The following is a 16,741-nucleotide window of genomic DNA, read 5'->3' on the forward strand; positions in this document are numbered from 1 at the left end:
ATTATTATATACTATGGACCTCTTTCAGGTGTAAAACATTGAGCTTTCTCTCAACTCTGCAATTAGAAATTTATTATTTGTGTTGCTTTAGTTTCTGAAAATATCACTTACTATCAACCTTGATAACCACTAAAATTTCTCAAAATGTCCTTTAAATGTCTATATCTGCATTCCTAAAATATTGTGGCTTGTGATACTTTTCAAAAGGCTCAAATATTTAATATACTTAGTGAAATCTCCTACATGGTAATGTTTATGGAGACACATCACTACTCTTAAGACTTTACTGGTTACAGAAATTGTAATACAGTAGTTTCTCCCTTATCTGAGATTTTGCTTTCCATGGTTTCAGTTACCCACAGTCCAGAAGCAGAAGATCTTCCTTCTGACATATTTCAGTCAGCGGAGTCTAAAACTACATCACAGTGCCTACGTTCACCTCACCTCATCTTCTCACATAGGCATTCTATCATTTCATATCATCACAAGAGGAAGGATGGATACAGTACAGTAAGACATTTTGAGGAAATAGCACATAACTTTTATTATAGCATACTGTTACAATTGTTCTATTTTATTACTAGTTATTTTGAGTTATTATTATTATTACCTACTATTAGTTAAAATTCCCTTACTGTGCCTAATTTAAAAATTAAGCTTTATCATAAGTATTTATGTATAGAAAAAAACCTAATATATTTTGGGTTCAGTACTATCTATGGTTTTAGGCATCCACAGAGGATCTTGGAACATATCTCCCACAGTTGAGGGACTACTATAATAGCTTCTCATAAATTCTCAAATTTTACAAAGAAGAACTAGCTCATGACATAGTTTAATAACAATTAATAAAAGGCATTTTTTAAATATTCCATGTCTCACTAAAAAAATCAGTTTTCCCTATGGTTGCTCTGCAAGGCCATTATTTCAAATCAGTACAGGAAGTTTCAATAGAAAGATCTGTTCTTTGTCCCCCTAGTGGCCACAAGCAAAAGAGCAACATTTAAGAAAAGGCACAGAAACCACAGGAACAGAAAACTATTTCAACGTCTTCATTTTACAGATAAATAAACTAAGGCCAAGAGACAGGCTACATAATTTTTCAGTAAATCACCAGTATTTGAGAATATTTTTAAGATTTTTAATATTATGATATCTGAAAAGGTATCCTCAAAATGAACTTAACTGAGGTCCTTTAAAAATTCTCCTTATCAATTGACACTGGGCAGCTTTTTCTCCAGTTATGTTTTTCCTTGTAAGAGAGCTGATAAGTATAGCTTCCCAGGGGGCAATGAGAAGACCTCAGCTGTGACCAAGAATTCTGCCTGCATCCCTATGAAGAATTCCTTTTTGATAAATAAAGACTGACCTGAGGCACACAAAGAAAGCTCTTCTCAGAAAAAAAAAAACAGTAAGAGTCAACGCATTTTTACAGATGGCCAAGGGCCCACAATGAATACGAAACAGAGGTCAGGAAATAAGCTAAATACTGATTTTTCTGAACTTTAGGGTACTTCCAGATAGGAAGAGAGTAGAAGTAGTCATGGGTTGGATACGCACATGGCAAAGAATAAAACCAAACTGTCTTTGCTTCCTGTTGGCCCTAAGATTTAACAAAAGCACCTACGGTCTTGTTTGGACATAAATGCAGTAGAGAACTGAAACTATTATCCAGATATCTTCCAGCAAATAATAAAGAAGACACTAATGTACTCCAAAGCATGTTTATCTTAAAATAAAAAATTTTGGACTACAACAGTTTTGATTTGTACATCAGTGCATATAGATTACACAGTAAATTCTGTGGATCTGTTATGTCCCTATATAATGATTAAGAGTATAGGAATTCACTTGTTTGAATCTCAGCCTGATTCATAATAGTTATGTGACCTTGAACAAATTATTCTTCCTCTCATTGCCCAATTTTCTCATCTGAAAACAAGAACAGTAATAATACCTTGCATGCACACAGGCTGCCAGGTGGATTAAGTGAAATAATACATGTAAAGAACAAGTAAATGCCATCTCATCTACATGCAGCAAATGTTAATTACTGCTTTTATCAAAACATTATATCCCATTTTCTATAAAATAAGCCTGAAGAGAAAACAAGGAAAAACATTAAATGAAAGTATATTCATATTAGGAAATGGGAGGCATGGATGGTCCAGTCTTGGCCTTTGAAGAGATGTGTGACTTTGGACAAAGCATGTATCCTAGTGATCCTTGTGTTCTCTTCTACAAAAATAAGAGGGTTGGGTCAAAATCCAAGCAACTCTAGTTTACAAAGATGTAAAAGATCATTCAATCCCAAATTTGATGCTTGAGCTCATTTATAACAAGTGTTTGTCTAGTCTGTGATTGAAAGACTTCATCTCTATCCTGAAGCTGCCAGTACCTTTCATCTTCAACAGCACTAATAGTTTGAAAATTCTTCCAATGCTAAGCTGCAATCTACCATCTGACATGCAGATCTAAGATGCCAATGGTAGTAAGTTGCACCACTATTTTATGTGTCATTAAGAAAGAAAAGACACTGCCAATTATACCATGACATGGTACTTTCTTATCATATCAATTGTAAGAAGCATCATAATTTCGGAGATGTTAACATAGGAGAATATGGTTGTCTGATAATCAGTGAAATGCAGTATCTTCCAGTGGCTTCACCAGTTGATATTAACTGAAGCTTCCATCACAGCAAAAGCCAGTCTAATTTCCTTCCACAGCACAGCTCAAGTTCTTAAAGACTGCTCATGGCCTATTTGATCCTTCCCTTTTCCGGTCTTATTACCTTTAATTCATAAACATGGTCTTAAGTCTCTGTGCCATCTCCAGGTTCTGTCTACTAAATCCATTTTACTTTATCTGGATCTCTATCTATTTATACCTGTAGGTACCAAGAACTCTCTCAGGTACCAGGAGATAAAATGATGACCAAACAAACAAATGCTCTTTAATAAATCAATGACAGACAGTCTAGTGAATGAAAAGATTATATAAACAATGAAGTCTAGCTAGAGTACTACAAAGTACAAGGGAAACCCAAGAGAAGGGCAAAAAGAGAAAAAGGGTATCTAAGTGTGGTGCCTAAAGAAGGAAAGAAGGCTCTAGGTGAGGTCAGGTCTATTCTAAAAAGAACATTTATAAAATCATCTTCCTGTCTTTGTCCTTGTCTTCTTTTTGACAAAATTTGTAAAAATTTAATGCTTTTAAAAATCTATAAATTCCCAAAATACTTTTGAACATATGTTATTATATTGTTTTATATTATATATTATATATATTATATGTGTTATTATATTGTTTTCCTACTCTAGTCTGCCACTATTCCCATCAAGTGCTTCTATAATTGGGACAGGGATTAGCAAAAGAAAGACATTATTTTACCCTCCAGATCCAAGTATAGGATTTTCAATTATTCTGGTCTACACCAGTTATTTTACTGAGACTTACTCTCCTAATGGGTTGTTTCTTCAGAAAAAGGACATGTCCCTTCATTGACATAGTACAGTCTACCAAACTTGGATCGTACATAACTGATCAGGCAAATTTAGATTCTACCACAAACCCATGAATAAAATATAAAAAGAATTTGGCAAAAAAGTTGAAGTCCACTCTCCTGGCCTGAAATTCCCAGAGTACTAAAATGCCCTGGATAGACCAGTAAGACTGTATTGTCGTGCACTTACCGCATTTGGAAATCTCCTGGCTATTGTAATCTGCCTATAGTGATGAGTCAAATATAATGATCAAGAGGGAAATGTCTTAATGTATCCTGGGATCCAACCTATTTTAAATACAGTACTGGAAACTCTCCCAGGAGTAGAAAACCTGGATAAGCTCATGAAATTTGTGTGAATTTATCTTAGCTTGTATTGAGACGTTTATGGCTCTTACAAAAGGAGAATTCCATGGAGGCTTCCTGTCTCCTCGTTTCAGTTCAATAATACCAAGAGCTTATTAAACCTTTTTTCCCCTTAACCACTGCAAGGGGATGGGGTGAATGGGCATGAACATGTGCACATATACACGCATGGCAGAGTGGGGAAATAAGGCATTCATTCCTCAGTGAAATCTGTTCACTTGTGCACATTGTGATGTTAAGTAATAAGCACTATAACATGTGTACCTTTTCTGGTAGCAACGTCCTTAAGGTAAATTTTAGATGGAAGATTTGGATTGGCTGAAGCACATCCACTCATATCAAGGTTCTTAATTAGGCGCATGGTTTTAAAAGTGAACTTTTTCTTCTAATCAAGAATAATTGTTGATGATCATGAAAATGTTTTTACCAGATAATCACTGCATACAGATGTATATTATTGAAAAGAAAGTCAGAGAACTTGTAATTATTTATTTATATGCATCCCCATTATAAGGATAAGATGGCCTCTTAATCATCTGAAGAGAGATTTAGTGGAAGTTGAAAAATCCCTCATCAAAATTAATATCCCTAGTAATGGTCTATGAAGGAGGTTTTTTTTTTAATTGAAACTTTGCAAGCTGTAAAGGAGAGAAGTACAAGTAATTCTGACTGAAGCATATAAAATAATGAACTAACCTAAAAGCAGATGAGATATTCGGCTGTACCAAATTCCTAAACAAGAGACTAGGTGAAACGTGACACTTTTCAGGAGGTCTTGCAGGTCAGGAGTTAACACCCTCCCTGCTAGGGGACCCAGTGTGTAGATAACCCTGCTGCCTACCCCCTGCCCCAGCCCCTGCTGATGCATCTAGAATGTAGAAGCGATTGTAAAAATGGAAATGGAGCAAAAAGCGGGAGTCACTCCCTTCCCACCAGGTAAGCTCAGGAGCTGTCAGTGGTGCTGCTATGAAGGTCTGACTGGCAGAGGAAGGCTTGTGAAGGCAGAGAAAACCCAGGCAGAAGCACTGTGAGGGAAAAAGAGTAGCAGTATAGACAGAGCACTGGTAGCTCCCGGGTGTCTGTGTCTGGGCTTTTCCAAAGGCCCTGCAGAACGTCCACGCGTGTTTCATAAAAAGAGCCCATGTGATGATAGCAAAGACACCCTCCCCCACATTTGTCTAACTATCTCTAATTAGCTTCTGTGACTCACCACCATGCTTTGGTGTGCCAGAGAATGAACTGGAAACAGGACTTATGGGATACCAGCTAATCTTTTAACCTTAGGAACTCTCAGTTCTTTCATCGCTGAAATTGGGATAAAGTAATTATGCCTATTTACATCCATACCAATATTAGTAATTGAAAATTAATAATAATTATGGTAAATGTTACTAGAGATCCTCAACAATCACACAAAAACTTTTTTTACTATAAAAGTGACATCCTTGGGGCACCTGGGTGGCTCAGTGTGTTAAGCCTCTGCCTTTAGCTCAGGTCATGATCTCAAGGTCCTGGGATTAAGCCCTGCATTGGGCTCTCTGCCCAGTGGGGAGCCTGCTTCTTCCCCTCTCTCTGCCAACTTGTGATCTCTGTCTGTCCAATAAAGAAAGAAAAATCTTTAAAAAAAAAAAAAAAGTGACATCCCTTATGTGATTCAAAGCTGGGCTGTTCATAAGCTAATTAATTGTTTATCCATTCCTCATAAAATGTAGCTGTTTTAGCTACTTTTGATATGTGGCTTAATGGGATCTGAAGAGTAGTATATTTCAAACACTTAGAGATTACTTTTGTGAGATACTAACTTGTTCGGTGGGTAGAACATCAACTCCACTAGTATCCCACTTTATGATAAAGATCAGTTAATATGCACATCTTTCTAAAAGATACCCTTAAAATGTGACTTATTTTAATTGGTATACTTATAAGTGCATAATTTTAAAATTACATATAAATTATATGTAGTATGCATATTTTATATATATACATACACACCTGAACACAATTTTTCTAGGAGTATGTCTGCCTCTTCTGCTTACCAGTCTTATTGCCTTGGACACATTACTTAACCTATGCGATCTCTTCATCAATCTATTTCCTCTGTCCTGATGAGGAATAATCATATCACTTGTTGGAAGAAGAATTAAATAAAATAGTCTATGAAAGTACTTTGTAATTAGCAAAGGACTATACAAAAGAAAGCGCTGGTATTTCCAATTAATTGTATGAGAAATTCATAATCTGAGGAATGAACTATGAATCAGAAGCATATTTCTGCCTGCCTGTCCTTTCTCTGCAAGAGTTTAAATAGCTGCTCGAAGAAAAAATGTTCAGTCTTTCTTTGTAAATTGGTGGCAGTTCTTCATTAGGAGAAGATCTTTTCAAGAAAAAAATTCAGAGTCTTTCCATCTTCCATGTGTGGAACATCTGTGCTAAAACCATTCCGAGCACACTTCTTTGAAGCACAGACGGCCTAGAGGAACTACTCTGATTTTGGCTTTACTTAAATGCCTGAACTTCTATTAGTGAAAGAAAAGATTTTCCAGTAAGAGCTCAGTTGGGAAGGAGACCGGCCTCCAACCAGTTTAATCACTCAGAGGCCAAAGTGGCCCGGATTTTGTTTTGAGAGCACCAGGCAATGGAAATCTCATGAACTTGCAGCTTACACAAACAGCGGGTTTGGGATGCGACTGACCCTGGGTGCAATCACTGTGGTAATTAGATTTTATTTTCCTAATCCAGCAGCGCCTGGTTCCCTCATGTCTACCTCTTCCATGTAGAAAACCATTACTCTCACTTAATAATACTCTGGCACGCTTAAGAGTTTTACAGCTACTATCAGAAATTCCTTTTCTGTGACTGTAAATATAGCTATGCCCACTGCTCTGCGTGCCAAAGAGTTCAATGTGGAGGGTATCCTACTTGAGGAACTTTCCTGAAAGATCTCGAACCCTTGGGCAGACCTGGACTGTCATGACCCACCCCTCTTGCGCACGGCTTTTGTATCCTTGTATTAACTCATTTAAGAAAGATGGAATCAGCCGGAAGTCACGGGCAAGCCTGAGGGATGGGGTTTGGAGCGTTTCTGCCAGCCCCGGGGAAGCATGGCTTCGTGTTACCCCATCCCGGGGTTTACCCACTCGACAGAGTAACGGAGATCACAGAACTATGGAAAACCCTGCCTTCCTGGTAGGATGGAAGCAAAGACACGTCTGAATGTGGGTCTGCCCGCGCCTGGAGAACGCCTGTTTGTGTGGTGTAGAAAAGCCACCGGGACTGTCCTCTCCGGAGACGCGCTGGTTTTGTGTGCGTGTCCTGCGAGCTGCAGCACGGAGCTGGCCGGCTGCGAGCGCCACGAGGTCCTCGGTCCCTGGGAATTGTAATTGCTCGGCCTGGAGAAAAAAAGAGAGAGAGAGAGAGAGAGAGAGAGAAAGAAAGAAAGAGCATCCGACTGTTGGCGGATCATAGCACAAGGTGCATTTCGACAGTATAAAGGAGGAAACAGATGGAGTCACCCAAGTTCTGAGTCTGTTTTAACCCCCAAAAATAAGAAAGGAAGGGAAAGGAGAGCCTGGGGCTGAGGGAGTGTTACCGGGAGCGAATCGCTCCGGACTTCAAACACAGGGAGTCATTCTGTCAAGGGGAGGGGGCGGGCGGGGGCAGGCGCCGGGCCTCGCTAACAAAGTCCTCCTCTCTTTGCTCCCTCCCACTTCATTCACTTGCAAATCAGTGTGTGCCCACAAGAGCCAGCTCTCCCCAGCCCGTACCCTTCCCATCCCGAGAGCTGCAGTTCCAGCCGCGGCGGCGAGAACCGCGGAGCCCGCGACCGCGGAAGAAGCGGAGGCAGGAGCAGCCTGGGCGGGTCACAGGGTCTCCCCGGGCGCGGCAAGGAGAGCAGAGGTGGGTTCGGTCTCTGCTGGCGGCGGTGGTGGCGGTGCATGCCTTTTCTTTTTCTTTTTCGTTTCTTTCTTTTTCTTTTTCTTTTTTTTTTTTTTTTTTTTTTAATTCTGTAGCGTCGGTGGAAGCCAATCAGAGAGAGAGCCCTCTCCGCCCGGCGGGTGCCGCACGCCGGAGTTGGGAGGGATGCTCAGCCTGCGAGCCCGGGTCGGGGCAGGCGCGCGGGTCCGGCTGCGCGGGTCCGGCTGCGCGGGTGGCGCTGCTGCCGCTGCCCAGAACTGGCGCCGGCTCCCGGGGAGCCCGGGCGCTGCTCCGCCGCTTGCTGGTAAGACCCATCCGCCGCGGGGCTGGGTGGGAGCTTAAGTAACGGGCCGCCGGGAAGAACTCGCTGCCTTGCTCTCCGCCGGCGGAGGCTGCCAGGGGAGCTCCGGCATTTGCAAAGTTGGCTGGTCAGTTACCAAGGGCGCTGGTGCGTGCAGGACCCGCGGAGCCGTTTGGGGCTTGATTTATTTCCACCTGACCACATCACAAGGGTCTGTGCGGGGACTGATGTGGCTGAGTTACATTTCTTGCCTTTGGGGGTACAGCAGAAAATCAGGGAGCTTGAGAACTCCTGAATACTCCCAATAAGGAAAACTTAAGCTAAATACACGATTTGGCTCAGAGAAGGAGCCAAAGAAAACTGTTAGGTTGCACGTTCGGGGAAATGCCTGCCGGCTCGGGAAAGAAATGCTTGGGTTGCAAGCAAAGTCCAACACTGGACTCCGAAAATGGAGCATACTGTCCAGGGAAAAGTCATGTGGAAGACGCAGCTCGCCGGTGCTCTTCCACGGCTGGCCAGGCACACATCTGCCTCCCCGAGACTGGCTGGAGGGCAGACCAAGTGTGCCTGGTTGTAGGTGTCCGATGCAGGAAAAGTGGAGCCCCCCACTGCGTTCTTCCCAGAATTTACTAAGAGGGGACGCTGCCGTGCTGCGTACTGCAGCAGTTGCAGAGCTGGGAGTACTTCTCCTGTAGTTAGATATTCTTCTGGCAAGAGTTATCAGAGATCTCGAGATGGAGGATGCTGGAGAGGTCGGAATGGTGCTGAGAAGTGTTTTCACTGCTGCAATAAAATCCATATTTTATGGGGAGTTCTGTGCAGGTCGTTGTTGGTGCAAAGGGCTGTTCACCTGAGTTAACTACTGAGAAAATTCAAGTACCAAGAAGTTTAATAATCTGGAAAGCCACACATTTCTCTCTCTCTCTCTCTCTCTTTTTTTTTCTTCTTTTTGGTAAAGCCATCTTAATTATAATATTCACATTATAGAAGCCTGTCACCCCGTGTCTCCACCAGTCTTCACTTTCACTTACTAAAGCACATAATGTAGGAAAGATTTTTCCTTCAAGAATATCTCTGGAGTGCCTGGTGGGTACACCTATGGCTGCACACACAAAATATGCTTTCTAATCGTTTATTGTCCAGAGGGACAATAAAGTCTTCTCTGTGCCAGAAGAGGAACAGAGACATACCTAGAAAATGTACAACTCTTCTAAGAACGAATAACAAATATGCTTATACAAATGGTAGCCAAGGAGTGCTTATCTCCTTTCTTTCTTGCTGACACCTTTACCTGAAAAGGAAAACCTTTAGGATTCTACTTTAGGAGGAAAAAAAAAAAATTCTTCCAGTGTGGCTTGAGTGTCATCCTTTGTGTAATAGCACTTGCATGGCTCTGTGTTTGCTATTGTAGAGATCCGGAAAATAAGTTGTGTGAAGAAAGGGGATGTGATCAAGCAGATGTCTTCATTATGTCAAAAGGAAGAGGGCAAAGTTTATGCCAGAGGCCAGATTTTCAATGCAGAGCTCAGAAACTTAAAAGAAATCCAACAATTTACTGGAAAATACAATTGCACAGGATTGTATCTCACCTCCTTTTGTTCTTTGGTATGTTCTAATTAAAAAGGTACTAGGGGAAATAAAAGGCATATCTTTTTCTACCTATTTTGATGGCTCATGGCATACTTTGAAAGCAGGGGAAGTAACCAATTTCTTCAGAAAAACACGAGAGGCAGCAGCACATTTCTGAAGGAAAATGGCAACGGTTTAGTTCTACTGTACTTGTCTAAAATTATCTTTTACCGCCATTATAAGTGACAGACTGGATTCTCTATAGGGACTTTTAGTCCCTTTATTATCTGGCTTTTACACCAATTGATTGCAATTACATTTCTTAATGCTAACTTTGCAAAGATAATGTATAGGAACAAAATCATTTTCTACCAAGTTGCCTACTATCAGAAAACGTGCACCTTACCTCCTCCACCCACCACTTCCATCAGCTTTGCAAGTAAAAACTCACTTTAAGGCACTCTTGAATTTTTTTTTTTTTTTTTTTTTTTTTTTTTTTTTAGAAAAAAGTCTATCTCACAAAATACTGCTCTGAGAAACTTGAAACAGTAAAAATTTCTAAAAAAGCACAACTACAGTTCCAGGACATCAAAAGACACTTCCGTGTGGCAATGTATCAATGAGTTGGAACAAGTTCTGAATATCTAAAGCTAACCGAGTGAGAGTCCCGCATAGGGATGTTAAAAAGAAATAAAATGTGACAAATATTCTGAATAAAACCATGTCTCTTCCTAAGGACGTGAAACGTGTGGTCCCCCCTTCTGGCCCTTACTTGCTTTGCAGTCACTGAATGCCAACTTACTAAAGCTGCGTCCTTTGAACTACGGAAACTTTTTTTTAGTTGGAAGGGACCTCTAGTGGGTCACTCCATGCATTTCTCCCTGTCTTCAGTTGCATCATGGATGTTGTTAGCTAAGATAATACGTGGATAATAGCTTTTTCTTCATAGATGAGTTAAGGTCCTCCAAGTACCAGCTTGACATTTTCTGCCAGGTTAAAATCATTATTTTTGCTCCCATGTGTACAGTTCCTCTAATTTAAGGAACTCAGGAGTATTTGCAGTTTTCTCAGTATTTAGACTTTTGGTAACTTTTCTACAATTCCAAATGAAATCGTTAGCCAATTAATAAAGAATTCACCACCATCACCATAAGATTTTTCTTAGTTCTGACCTTGCCGAGACTATAGTTCCCTCTCTCAAATTTATCCAGTAATAAGAATGCCATTATAGTTATAACTCAAAAAGTTCCATGCAAAGAACCTCTCCGCACTAGAGAAATGCTGGGAAAAAAATATGTAATCATCCTTTCAGGGATCCATAAACATTCGCAAGCATATTGAACTAAAGCCTTCTAAATTGAAGGAAACCCCCCCCCCTTCAAATAAGCATATATTAAAAGTCCAAATGTTGTTTGGATGCCTGTGGCACCCTTATTCTATGAAGCGTTTTTATTTCTCTCTTTGATATATCCCAACAGATTTTAGGTAACCTACTCCTTAAAAAAAAAACTCTGCCTGGGACTTAAAGTAAGTTCTATAGGGGTGAATCAGCCTCTTCTGCTGACAGTCTGCAGGTTTCAACTTCCAATTTAAAAATCTGTTCTAAAGTTTGAAATGTGTTCCAAATGAGATAACATCCGGCAGAAGCCATTGCCTCGCGCTGCTTGCTTAGTCACGCCAGCCCATTCTTTGGGGTTGATCAGAATTAGGGTCTCGCTTATAAAAATAACGAACAGTGACTCAGTCTGAATTGCATTTTTTAATAGTGTTGCAGCCTAGCTAGTGTCTACTGAGCTCACCTTATTTGCTTCACAAAAAGGTGAAAATGTAGATAATCAAACCTTCTCTGGTATAAATTTTTTTCTGAATAATAATTCTAAATAGAAAGACTCAGGAACATCATGCTAATAGGGAAGCTGCTGAAAGAAAAAAAGTAAAACTTACTTTAAAACACACATGCACAGAGAGAGAGAGAGAGAGAACAGCACCCAGTTGTGACACAGTTCCAATAAAAGAGAAAAAATACAGAAATGTAGGGCTTGGGTTGCTTTTCTTCCTCTTCATTCCTTTATTTCTTTTTGTTCTCCAATGGGATTTTTATTTTACTTTGAAGATAGATGAGGTTGAGGCACTTTCCTGGATCTCAACAGTAATATTTTTATTTGAGCTTTCTTTTTATGAAGAGTTACTGGCCTACATTTTAAAAGTCCTATTCCTAAGGAATGTTCCCTTTTTCAAAGCAGTCATATGAGAAACTTCAGGTTCTCCCTAATAAACTGGAGAGCCAAGTGTATATGCTCTCCGTAACCCCATCACTCACCAAGTAGGAGGATAAGGGGAAACTTCATGCAAATAACCATTCAAAAAAGCTGGTGCACCTTCACTGCTACAAAAGTAAAAAGGCTTCAAGCTCTTTAAGCCAAAGTGGCTGGGTCAGAGAAACAGCCCGGATCTAGTTTTTCAAGACTGTATTATCCAGGAAATTTTTAACTCCTCCAACACAGAAAACCCACTGAAGAAAGAATGCTGTGAGCACAGGTGCCTACGTGTAAACTAGACGCACACACAGAGGGCGCTGTGTCCTCCACCCCCGATTCCATATTATTTTACCTTGTTTCATCCATTCGATATATTTATACTAACACTGTTGGGTGCTTATTTCCTCTATTAATCAGATCATCTTGCTGGGATTTATAAGAGGAAGAGTTTAATTGAGGCCAGAATGTTACTATTAAATTTGATGTGCAGTATAAGTGGGCAGCAAGTGTCCCAAGCTTCTCCTGCCATACTCAGAGCTGTCTTGGGAAGAGAGCGTCTTATGAAGATGGGCAGAATGAAGCTCGCCACCACTGGGTATGATCTGTCTTCATAGTTAATCCCTTGAAAGAACAGTGTGGTTTTTTCTTCCTATAATTTCCTAAATTGGCAGATCTTACCCAAAAGTTATTTAGGAGACCTAATAAGATAGGAATAGAAAACAGCAAGCAGAAAATAAATTGAAGAGGTGCACAAGTAAAATGAAAAGAGATGAGGAAGTAAATTTCTACATAAAAAGGAAACATAACAGAAAGAGAACCAAAATTGCTGATTTCGTACAGTGTGCATTTTTCACTACATAAATACTGCTACTATAAAATAGAACTTTATAAACACATCATTAACATGTTTAAAAACACCATACTTCTCTATCATGGAATGCAAATTTGAAAATTATCCTTGAAAAAAAAAAAATTACCACCTAGAGGAAATGATCCTGCATGAGTCATAAAATAACCAAAGTAGGTTTTTTTTAAAAAGTGATCTGTAGTCCAATGAAATCAAAGAAAGAGGTTTTCTTAGTGCTCTGAAGACTATTCACTCTTTTCCTTCTCTTTATTGTCCTACAAGCTAAGTAGATTTTATACTAACACTGTTGGGTGCTTATTTCCTCTATTAATCAAATGACCTGATTAAATAGATCACTGTATGATCCTCTGGCACCTGCAAACCAAAGTATATAATAGTGACACACACCAAATATAAGTTACCCATTTAGATTCTGTACATGATGGAAGACTAACTAGCAAGACAGTCCACCCCAGCCCAGACTGCGTGTTAAAAAGTATGTCATACACACACACACACACACACACACACACACGACACACACATATATGACAGCCAGGATAAAAAATTCTGATGGTTAGGTTCAAAATTTTTATACATTTGAAAAATAATGATAATTATACACTAAATGATAATAAATCTTTAATGAGCTTTTCTACATGCTACATGGTATTGTAAGCATTTTACATGTATTCTGTAAAACAATAATTATACACTAAGCCAAAAGGAAAATGCTACACCAATATCCTTTTTATTTAGCCCTTTTTTGGTTTAATTCTCCAGGGAATTCCTGCTTGAGCTAAGCACTTAATGAATGTGTTGTTTACCAACACCTGTGATATCTTAGAATTTAAAGTGTGACACTCCGAGAAAGACACTGCAGAAGAGGACATGGAGTGACTTGGTTATTTTGGCCAAGCCATACATATTTTAAGGCTGAGGAAAATCTAGGTTATTCATTTTTGAAAAACTACTTGCAAGCATGCCATTACAGTTTATAATTGTAGTAAAGAGTACTGTGTGAGCCCTTTGAGCATAATGGTACTTCTTATAAGAGAATAGGTGATTTTCCCTTGCCTGCAGAGGTAGCCTCATGTGCCAGGAGTATTTGAGGAAAGTAACTAAAAAATGACAACCATTCATTTCATTGACAGGGGCAGCCCACCTGCACAGTACCCTCTGACGATACGAGTCCTTTCTCAGTGCATTCGATACTCTCACTCTGTACACAGCATTTAGGACTGTGGGTAGAGTTGAGTAAGTTCATATTTCTTTCCCCTCCTTATCTGATGAGTAAAAATAATTATTTTCTTCTATTTATGACCACAGTTTTGTTATTTCATTACCATCACAGTTCAATATTTATTCTGAACGATTTCTTTGCCTAGTAAAATTTCACACCAAAAAAAAAGAAGGGACCCCTGGGGGGCACAGGTGGGAAGGCCCCCGGCTCTTGGTTTTGGCTCAGGTCGTGACCCCAGGGTTGTGAGATCAAGCCACCTCTCTCCAGGTCCATGCTCAGCATAGAGTCTGCTGGAGATTCTCTCTCCCTCTCCCTCTGCCCCTCCTGCTTGTGCTCTCTCCTGCCATCTCTCTCTCTAAAATAAATAAATAAATCTTAAAAAAAAAAAAAAAGTTGGAGACATCCTATTAACAATATAGTAGTAGTATATATGGTTGACATTGAGGAGTTATTCTCCATTCTTTCTATTGCCAAGACTCAGAAAGTCATGTAGTTAATCCAGCTTTCATGGACAGCATAATTACAAATAAAATAAGACGATGTGAGACATAGACACGAGCTTAGAAATGGCTTTACCCAACACCCGTCATTTACATTTGAGATACTTGATGACAGAGAGGTTACTGAGTTGTATCTCTCTCTTTTCTAACTTCTAGTTGCTGGGCAGTATTGCTTTTTATCATCTCCACTTAATTATGACATTAAAAATTAATATGGAACTTTAACTCTATAATATTATGATTTATAAGTATGCTGTGAAGGAGCTGACATAGGAAGTTTTGGAGAAAATAAGGATTTAGACTTCTTTAGAAATTTCATGTGTTCATACCATTTTGAAAAGCTCTTATTGTAAAGAAATATTAAAATTTTCCTTCAAAATTTTGACCACTATTTGGGGGCACATTATGAAACTTAGATTTTTATTTCAGCTTTAATGGCTTGACCATTATTTTGAGTGAGCTTTAACTAAGTCAGTGATTTTCCAGACTATCCAAAGTGTCAATCGGATAAGAAAAATTTTGTCAACCTATTGTGTTTTTTATAAATCTCAATTTATTTAAGTACCCAGTGACCCTCCCACTTATTTGGAGTTAAAATGTCAATTCTCATGAAAGCGTTTGGATAAATTATGTTGTGGCTTTTTTTCCCCCTTAGCCAAATTAAAATCTGGTGAGAGACCCAATGTCAACTCTACCCCCTTAAAAAAAAGAAAAAAAGAAACTGTTAATGTTCCATGAAATCCAAAAGTCTGAGGATCACTGGGTTAGATAATGAATAACATCATGTTGAAAAATGATTGACCTACTTCTCTTCCTCATTTGGGTGAATAAAAAGTAAAGGGGAATTATAATGATATTTAAAAGCCAAATAGACAGCCAAAAAGACAAACTAAATAAAAGTCATTCAATCAAAAGGTATCCTTGGATCCCTTAATTAAACCTTATAGAGATTAATACTAATGTTTGCAATACTAATACAGTCTTTGACTCTGTTAACAAGTCCTCCAAAACTGTGCTTTGCAGAGCTCATGGTCAGAATGTGTCATCAACAATGAATTTGCCTACTGGATTACATAGTGAATTATTCAGTGGAAAACAAAATGTTTTAAATTTATATCTAATATGATAACTTAAAACCTAGCCCAGTTTAACCATTCACATTATAAAAGAGGCATCTTTTTTCTCCATAAAAGTGAAGTTTACATTATTGTGGACAAACACAAATTTTCTAAGGTCCTACACTGTATTTTAAGGTTTTTTACTTCAAAAAGCAATTGGCTTCTAGCTTATAGTGTAGATTTCAGTCATGAAAATGAGCTTATCATATTTTTAGCTACAAAGCTTAAACCTCTTTTGCAGGATTAAAAAAAAGAGTTTCATTAATCTACTATCATCCATTTTATAAAATGTTTGAAACTGCTCAATTTCACATTCAACTAAAATATTCTAAGCTCTCCTTAGCAACAGGTTCTAATTTAACACAGATCTAAATGGTGTGGTCAAACTAAGTAATCACCAATGCAAAAATGATAAAATCCACCAAGACTGGAATATGAATGAAGTCGAACTACTGTATCTCCCAACAGTTATTCTCATATTAAACTACTTGTTTAAAAGTATCTAGTTGGGATTTTGTCCATTTTTTCATGAAGAATTAATTCTATGGGGCGCCTGGGTGGCTCAGTTGGTTAAGTGACTGCCTTCTGCTCAGGTCATGATCCTGGAGTCCTGGGATTGAGCCCTGCATCAGGCTTCTTGCTCAGTGGGGAGCCTGCTTCTCCCTCTGACCCTCCCCTCCCATGCTCTCTCTCTCTCACTCACTCACTCTCAAATAAATAAATGAAATCTTTTTAAAAAAGTAATTCTATGATGGAGGCCTTGTGATAAAGTTCAGTGCCACAGTTTCACTCTCTTTTGGGCTCATATCTGCCTTTTTATCAAAAAACCAACCAAACAAACAAACAAACAAACACTTGGGCAGCTCCTAATTAAGACAGCAGAATCAAGGGGTCAATTACTGATCAGTGTCAGCAAGAGGAGTTGATCCCCAGCCTCCAGATCCAGAAGGTACTAACTCTGCAGTAAGTTTTGCATTCAAAACTTACCTGCAGTATATTTACCTGCAGGTCAACTACCTCTGTAGTGTACAGGCATGCCAAATCCAGATTTCATATTTAAAAATTTTGTCTCATGATACCTGTTTTTCTTCCTCAAGTTTGCTTTTAATTCTCAGATGCCAC

The 16,741-nt window shown here is 39.1% G+C and overlaps 1 protein-coding gene across 2 annotated transcripts in view; it reads left to right on the top strand.

Moving 5' to 3' along the window:
- Positions 1-7,543: 7,543 nt before the first annotated feature.
- CDH6 (cadherin 6) overlaps positions 7,544-16,741 on the top strand; it is a 124,606-nt gene continuing 115,408 nt past the window's right edge. The window contains exon 1 of one of the 2 annotated variants that reach the window (XM_059173708.1): positions 7,544-7,765. The gene's annotated coding sequence lies outside the window, so the exon portion shown is untranslated. The remainder of the gene's footprint in view (positions 7,766-16,741) is intronic. The other variant, XM_059173706.1, reaches the window with a different exon arrangement.

Source organism: Mustela lutreola, chromosome 5 (genome assembly GCF_030435805.1).
Source record: "Mustela lutreola isolate mMusLut2 chromosome 5, mMusLut2.pri, whole genome shotgun sequence".
NCBI lineage: Eukaryota > Metazoa > Chordata > Mammalia > Carnivora > Mustelidae > Mustela > Mustela lutreola.